Raw genomic sequence first — 8770 nt, forward strand, 5'->3', positions numbered from 1 at the left:
ATGTGTCTAGTGTTACACTCACACTCACCTTTACCACGCACAACAACACCGACCAACAACACCTCGCTAGGCTACATCGGTCTATCTGGCCCCGAGAACCTCCCAAGGAAATGCCTCTAGCCCCCACAACCAGGGGTAGAGGGACAGATAGCCACCGGACCAGTCCGAACCCACCTCCCCTCTGTATGTGCTGTGAGTGGTCCGCGGACAGGTCAGTCTCAGATAAGGTACGCTCGTCCGCTGTTTCTCGGCGAGCTAAGCACAGCTGGATAGAGGTGTGCCAAGCCTGACCCCGCCTCCTTCTCCCCCCCCCCTCCCCCCCACACACACACACACAATGCTCCATCTCCTGGCGACATCTGCTCCAGAGACCTCTCACGTTCACGTTTTGTTTCCAGAGGTGACAGAAATACAGTAAACAGTCATTCAAAACTCCAAAACTTGACAGTGTGTTTCCTGTCATCAAGTACAGGTGGCGGCAGTGCTGTTAATGGTGGATGCAGGTAACAGGAGATACTCTCACTGCGTGAATATGTAGAGTGCATGGACAATAGTCACGTCTACCTACCCCATATAAAGTAGCAGAGAGTCTTCCTTAATAAAGCCCACTAGCCCCTCCCTTCATCCACTCCTGATCTCCTTATGGAGGGGTCTTCCATGGGGAATTGCAAGGAACATACTCTCCACAGTTATTTGAGGTGGGGGTGGCAAGCCGCCCTGAAAATTCAATTCAGAACTGGCAAAATGTGATTATCTGAAGTGGGTTTTGCATTAGGTTTGTATGCAAATAGAGCATAAATCATTAATATCGAAATTCTCGCCTGAATTTGGGCTGTCGAGCACATGGGCCGGGGCTCGACGGCGAGCTGAGCGTCGTAAGTGGCTCTCTCTTCATTAGCATGCCCAGAGCTAGGGGTGGGTCCTTCACACCCACGCACACACACACACACACACACACACACACACACACACACACACACATACACATACACACACATTTCTCTAAATATATTAATGGCAAATCAACAGTGATCATTCCATTCCCTCTGATATCTCATTGGAGAGAAGTTTCCAGTTGGTATAGTGTGTAGTACAGAGTGCAATGTTAAGGTTGCCATTGGTCCACGGTGTTGTCGAGGTCAGCCAATGTGGATGTGTTTCACACAGTCAGTAGCCACTTGTGATCGAGGCCTATCTAGAGTCATGCACGATTAGGCCTGTACTGTTGTGGTACTTAAACAGTACAACATTTGAAAGTTATACAACAGACTGTACCGTGTTACAGTGTGCACCTTTCTGTAACACTCACACGGTCTCTCGTTGGGTGAGATTGGCAGTCTGAAGAGGCAGCACTGCTGAACGCGTGGGTTAGGATAGGGCTTGGGTGGGCACGCTTAGGTGTTGCCTGGGAAAAATAGCATAACTCAAAAGTGAAGCACCTCTCACGGGAGAAGGAGAGCGACAGCGACGGAGGGATAGCTATGCTCACATCACTCATACGCGTATATCTCAGGCTTTCTGCGCATCGAGGACACTCCGCGTCTGCCCTGTAGTGTCGGGGCTGCTGTCATTGTGGTTCTTTGTTTGTTGTTGATAAACGGTTATCTTGATTCGCCTGCTTTAGAAAAGTGAACAATTGCTTGTTTGGACAAGTATGAACCAACAACTCAGTGTCACGGTAATAGGAAATAGAAACGTCTGTTACTACGACCAGGCTTTAGATTTTCCTCTGTCCTCGTCTATTGCTAAGCTACAGGACGAGACTGGCTCGGTGTAGGTAACAGACAGTGTCACAAAGGCGAGACTGGCTCGGTGTAGGTAACAGACAGTGTCACAAAGGCGAGACTGGCTCGGTGTAACTAACAGATAGTGTCCCAAAGGCGAGACTGGCTCGGTGTAGATAACAGACAGTGTCACAAAGGCAAGACTGGCTCGGTGTAGCTAACAGACAGTGTCACAAAGGCGAGACTGGCTCCGTGTAGGTAACAGACAGTGTCACAAAGGCGAGACTGGCTCGGTGTAGCTAACAGACAGTGTCACAAAGGCGAGACTGGCTCGGTGTAGGTAACAGACAGTGTCACAAAGGCGAGACTGGCTCGGTGTAGGTAACAGACAGTGTCACAAAGGCGAGACTGGCTCGGTGTAGCTAACAGACAGTGTCACAAAGGCGAGACTGGCTCGGTGTAGGTAACAGACAATGTCACAAAGGCGAGACTGGCTCGGTGTAGGTAACAGACAGTGTCACAAAGGCGAGACTGGCTCGGTGTAGCTAACAGACAGTGTCACAAAGGCGAGACTGGCTCTGTGTAGGTAACAGACAGTGTCACAAAGGCGAGACTGGCTCCGTGTAGGTAACAGACAGTGTCACAAAGGCGAGACTGGCTCGGTGTAGGTAACAGACAGTGTCACAAAGGCGAGACTGGCTCGGTGTAGCTAACAGACAGTGTCACAAAGGCGAGACTGGCTCGGTGTAGCTAACAGACAGTGTCACAAAGACTGGCTCGGTGTAGGTAACAGACAGTGTCACAAAGGCGAGACTGGCTCGGTGTAGGTAACAGTCAGTGTCACAAAGGCGAGACTGGCTCGGTGTAGCTAACAGACAGTGTCACAAAGGCGAGACTGGCTCGGTGTAGGTAACAGACAGTGTCACAAAGGGTACACATTATCTTACTGCTAAGAGTGTACAGTATCTTACTGCTAAGAGTGTACAGTATCTTACTGCTAAGAGTGCACAATATCTTACTGCTAAGAGTGTACAGTATCTTACTGCTAAGAGTGCACAATATCTTACTGCTAAGAGTGTACAGTATCTTACTGCTAAGAGTGTAAAGTATCTTACTGCTAAGAGTGTACAGTATCTTACTGCTAAGAGTGCACAATATCTTACTGCTAAGAGTGTACAGTATCTTACTGCTAAGAGTGCACAATATCTTACTGCTAAGAGTGCACAATATCTTACTGCTAAGAGTGTACAGTATCTTACTGCTAAGAGTGCACAATATCTTACTGCTAAGAGTGTACAGTATCTTACTGCTAAGAGTGTACAATATCTTACTGCTAAGAGTGTACAATATCTTACTGCTAAGAGTGCACAGTATCTTACTGCTAAGAGTGTACAGTATCTTACTGCTAAGAGTGCACAATATCTTACTGCTAAGAGTGTACAGTATCTTACTGCTAAGAGTGTACAGTATCTTACTGCTAAGAGTGTACAGTATCTTACTGCTAAGAGTGCACAATATCTTACTGCTAAGAGTGTACAGTATCTTACTGCTAAGAGTGTACAATATCTTACTGCTAAGAGTGTACAATATCTTACTGCTAAGAGTGTACAATATCTTACTGCTAAGAGTGTACAGTATCTTACTGTTAAGAGTGCACAATATCTTACTGCTAAGAGTGTACAGTATCTTACTGCTAAGAGTGTACAGTAACTTACTGCTAAGAGTGCACAGTATCTTACTGCTAAGAGTGTACAGTAACTTACTGCTAAGAGTGCACAGTAACTTACTGCTAAGAGTGCACAGTATCTTACTGCTAAGAGTGTACAATATCTTACTGCTAAGAGTGTACAGTAACTTACTGCTAAGAGTGTACAGTAACTTACTGCTAAGAGTGTACAGTAACTTACTGCTAAGAGTGTACAGTAACTTACTGCTAAGAGTGTACAGTATCTTACTGCTAAGAGTGTACAGTAACTTACTGCTAAGAGTGTACAGTAACTTACTGCTAAGAGTGTACAGTAACTTACTGCTAAGAGTGTACAATATCTTACTGCTAAGAGTGTACAGTAACTTACTGCTAAGAGTGTACAGTAACTTACTGCTAAGAGTGTACAGTATCTTACTGCTACGAGTGCAGTCCAATCAGAATCCTCAGCCTCAGCACCCTCACCCGAATTTTGCCACTTAACCCAGACATTCCAGGGGCATGGAAGGCACTGGCGTTTTCAGCTCAGTGACACGGTCAGGGGTAGCGCGGGCACTAGGGTTAAACAGGGTCAGTTGGGCTGGCACACATGAGGATCCAAGGCAAACGTAGCTACTGACGTTTGAATGGTAAGGCGCTGATGGTATGTCTACTGTCGAGCGTCTTCGGGGAGAAAGGCAGACCGATGGTGGGTGTAGGGGTGCAGGGAAGGAAGGGGGTGGGGTGGGGGAGGGGGGTTGTATGTCTCCCCCTCTTGATAATAGTTCATAAGGGCATAACACCCCCTGCTGGAATTGCAGAGGAAGAAGAGGGGGAGAAGAAGGAGACAGAGTGGAAAGAGTGAACGAGGGATACTGAGAGGTATTTTCGAGTGAGAGAAGGAGACGGATCATTGTCTATAACAATATTTCTGGTGAGAAGACGTGTGAATCCACCACGTGGCCCTTTGGGTTTATCAATTTACAAAGCCCCTCAAATGCAGGCGCAGTATGTTCCCGATGCGCACTGCACAAGTGGCTCATGCCAAGCTCGCACCGCGGGAAGTTCAGGAGGAGGAGGAGTAGGAGGAGGAGGGAAAGAGAGAGAGAGAGAGAAGAAGAAGAAGAAGAAGAAGAAGAAGAAGAAGAAGAAGAAGAAGAAGAAGAAGAAGAAGAAGAAGAAGAAACAGTGAACACAGACACAGATTGCCTGTGTCAGGAACACAAACTATGTAAAAAAAAAAAGTTAAAAAAAGTAAATGTATTCAAGCCTTCTCTGATATTTTTAGCCCTGAGTACAGCCTCCTCTGACAGCGTCGGTCTGCTAGCCTATGCTCGCGGGAGATTTTTCGGTTTCTTGTCAGGGGGATGTGGGGTTGTAGGGTTGGTTGACTACTTAGTTGTAGCAGTGTTCATGTCACTGGTGGCCAATTATCTCTGTCAAGAGGGAGAGATTTGAAGGCGGCCCTCCCTCTGTGGGACTTGAACCCGCAATCGTAGAGGTTAGACACAGGGTTGTGCTACTTCAGGGCCTGTCAGCCCCCCCCTCCACTACTGAGCAGAGCCTGTGTCAAGCTCAGACCAGATTAATAAAAGGATCATATGGGTGGGTCCCTCTGAACTGGTTCTTTAAAGTTATTATGAACGTTAAAAACATAAGGTTCCTTTCCTTGACTGCGGGATGTCACCGATATACAGGATCAGAGCTGGTATTACAGCTCCGTTACTTTCTCTGTCGAGAAGAAAGCAGGGCTTTGCAGTTCAAACAATTCCTCTCATACTGCTACTCATAGAGTATCTTCTCTCTCTCTCTCTCTCTCTCTCTCTCTCTCTCTCTCTCTCTCTCTCTCTCTCTCTCGCTCTCTCTCTCTCTCTCTCTCTCTCTCTCTCTCTCTCTCTCTCTCTCTCTCTCTCTCTCTCTCTCTCTCTCTCTCTCTCTCTCTCTCTCTCTCTCTCTCTCTCTCTCTCTCTCTTGCTGTCTCTCTCTCTCTCTCTCTCTCTCTCTCTCTCTCTCTCTCTCTCTCTCTCTCTCTCTCTCTCTCTCTCTCTCTCTGTCTCGCTCTCTCGTTCTCTTTCTGTCTATTTCTCTCTCTCTATTCTCTATCTATTTCTTTCTATTTCTCACCCACTTTATTTCTCCCTCTTTCTGCCGTGCGCACAAACACGCACACATACATAATCATACATTCGGATGCTGTAGTGAAATACAGTCTCTGAAACGCGCACACACACACACGCACACACGCACACACACACACACACACACACACACACACACACACACACACACACACACACACACACACACACACACACACACACACACACACACACACACACACACACACACACACACACACACACACACACACAGATTAAAGCCTGTGTTCTTTACAGCTTTTTCAATTTGCTGCTCAGTAATTACAAAAGCCACCTAATTCAGGGACCCATGGACTATTATAGGAAAACAGAGTGAGCTACGGTGATACCAGCATTCTCAGTCAGAGTCGAAAGATATTTATATATTTTCTGTGTTTTATTTTCTCCCTTACTGTGTAACCCTCTTAATACACTACGATAGGATGAAACCTGGTAATTGACAATAATACTGTCCTCATCAGGTGGCTAATTATCATTAATTTGGTCTTTGTTAGTCTGTTAGTGTACAAACACAGCCACATAGCTCTGACAAGTAGGGAGGACTGGGTACAACCAGCCACACAGCTCTGACAAGTAGGGAGGACTGGGTACAACCAGCCACACAGCTCTGACAAGTAGGGAGGGCTGGGTACAACCACAGCAACACAGCTCTGAAAAGTAGGGAGGGCTGGGTACAACCACAGCAACACAGCTCTGAAAAGTAGGGAGGGCTGGGTACAACCACAGCAACACAGCTCTGAAAAGTAGGGAGGGCTGGGTATAAACAGCCACACAGCTCTGACAAGTAGGGAGGGCTGGGTACAACCACAGCAACACAGCTCTGAAAAGTAGGGAGGGCTGGGTATAAACAGCCACACAGCTCTGACAAGGGCTGGGTAGGCTCTGAAAAGTAGGGAGGGCTGGGTATAAACAGCCACACAGCTCTGAAAAGTAGGGAGGGCTGGTTAACACAGCAACACAGCTCTGACAAGTAGGGAGGGCTGGGTACAACCACAGCAACACAGCTCTGACAAGTAGGGAGGGCTGGGTACAACCACAGCAACACAGCTCTGACAAGTAGGGAGGGCTGGGTACAACCACAGCAACACAGCTCTGACAAGTAGGGAGGGCTGGGTACAACCACAGCAACACAGCTCTGACAAGTAGGGAGGGCTGGGTACAACCACAGCAACACAGCTCTGACAAGTAGGGAGGGCTGGGTACAACCACAGCAACACAGCTCTGACAAGGGCTAGGGTAGGGCTGGGTACAACCACAGCAACACAGCTCTGACAAGTAGGGAGGGCTGGGTACAACCACAGCAACACAGCTCTGACAAGTAGGGAGGGCTGGTTACAACCACAGCAACACAGCTCTGACAAGTAGGGAGGGCTGGTTACAACCACAGCAACACAGCTCTGACAAGTAGGGAGGGCTGGGTACAACCACAGCAACACAGCTCTAACAAGTAGGGAGGACTGGTTACAACCACAGCAACACAGCTCTGACAAGTAGGGAGGGCTGGGTACAACCACAGCAACACAGCTCTGACAAGTAGGGAGGACTGGTTACAACCACATCAACACAGCTCTGACAAGTAGGGAGGACTGGTTACAACCACAGCAACACAGCTCTGACAAGTAGGGATGGCTGGGTACAACCACAGCAACACAGCTCTGACAAGTAGGGAGGGCTGGGTACAACCACAGCAACACAGCTCTGACAAGTAGGGAGGGCTGGTTACAACCACAGCAACACAGCTCTGACAAGTAGGGAGGGCTGGGTACAACCACAGCAACACAGCTCTGACAAGTAGGGAGGGCTGGGTACAACCACAGCAACACAGCTCTGACAAGTAGGGAGGGCTGGGTACAACCAGCCACACAGCTCTGACAAGTAGGGAGGGCTGGGTACAACCACAGCAACACAGCTCTGACAAGTAGGGAGGGCTGGGTACAACCACAGCAACACAGCTCTGACAAGTAGGGAGGGCTGGTTACAACCACAGCAACACAGTTCTGACAAGTAGGGAGGGCTGGGTACAACCACAGCAACACAGCTCTGACAAATAGGGAGGGCTGGGTACAACCACAGCAACACAGCTCTGATAAGTAGGGAGGGCTGGGTACAACCACAGCAACACAGATCTGACAAGTAGGGAGGGCTGGGTACAACCAGCCACACAGCACTGACAAGTAGGGAGGGCTGGGTACAACCACAGCAACACAGCTCTGACAAGTAGGGAGGGCTGGGTACAACCACAGCAACACAGCTCTGACAAGTAGGGAGGGCTGGGTACAACCACAGCAACACAGCTCTGACAAGTAGGGAGGGCTGGGTACAACCACAGCAACACAGCTCTGACAAGTAGGGAGGACTGGTTACAACCACAGCAACACAGCTATGACAAGTAGGGAGGGCTGGGTACAACCACAGCAACACAGCTCTGACATGTAGGGAGAACTGGTTACAACCACATCAACACAGTTCTGACAAGTAGGGAGGACTGGTTACAACCACAGCAACACAGCTCTGACAAGTAGGGAGGGCTGGGTTAGCTCAATGCACTAAGCCACCTGTGTGTGCGCTAACGGCCATGAGAGTCTATCTCACACTGATGATGTGTGCTGAAATGAGTGACATTGTGTTTAACACTAATGACCTGCACTAATGTCAACGAGAACCTATCTCACACTGATGATCCCTTCTAAAGGTAGTGAGTTGACAAACTACCCGACTGGGAGCAACGCACTTCCTTCCCTGCATGGGTCAAACCAATAGGTCTCTGACCGTCTTCACTGCTCCCCCGTTCAAAACGCTGGTCAGATCAGCCTTCTGTGGATCGTTCCCACATCCATGGAGTCTTCTTCTGATAACATCGCTGGAGGGGGAAAGTTCTCCCACGATTAAGCTGTCTTGAGGATGTCGGTTTCTCGGAGTTTCTTAGGCGACAGACAGTGTTGACGATTCTCTTTTTGTGCAGTGTGCAGTGTGAGATGACGAGTTGACGGGTGAAGCAGAGGTGCTATTTCACATGTGCAATATTACCATTTTAACTTGCGCCGAGGTGAATTATCACCTTGTCACTCACCAGTGCAAATACTAGTTTCAAAGAGCAATTAGTTGTAATAGCTGTTGTCATCCCCTCTGGATGATACCTGTTGCTCTCCCTTAGCAGCCGTGGGATCTCTAAAAATATCCCCCCCCCCCTGCTAATTTCCCAG

General features: G+C 48.4%; 1 protein-coding gene across 8 annotated transcripts in view; it reads left to right on the forward strand.

The window, feature by feature from the left end:
• LOC124033871 (zinc finger protein 536-like) overlaps positions 1-8770 on the forward strand; it is a 203735-nt gene that overhangs the window by 143937 nt on the left and 51028 nt on the right. The gene's annotated exons all lie outside the window — the stretch shown is intronic.

The sequence above is a fragment of the Oncorhynchus gorbuscha genome, linkage group LG04 (assembly GCF_021184085.1).
Source record: "Oncorhynchus gorbuscha isolate QuinsamMale2020 ecotype Even-year linkage group LG04, OgorEven_v1.0, whole genome shotgun sequence".
Classification (NCBI taxonomy): domain Eukaryota; kingdom Metazoa; phylum Chordata; class Actinopteri; order Salmoniformes; family Salmonidae; genus Oncorhynchus; species Oncorhynchus gorbuscha.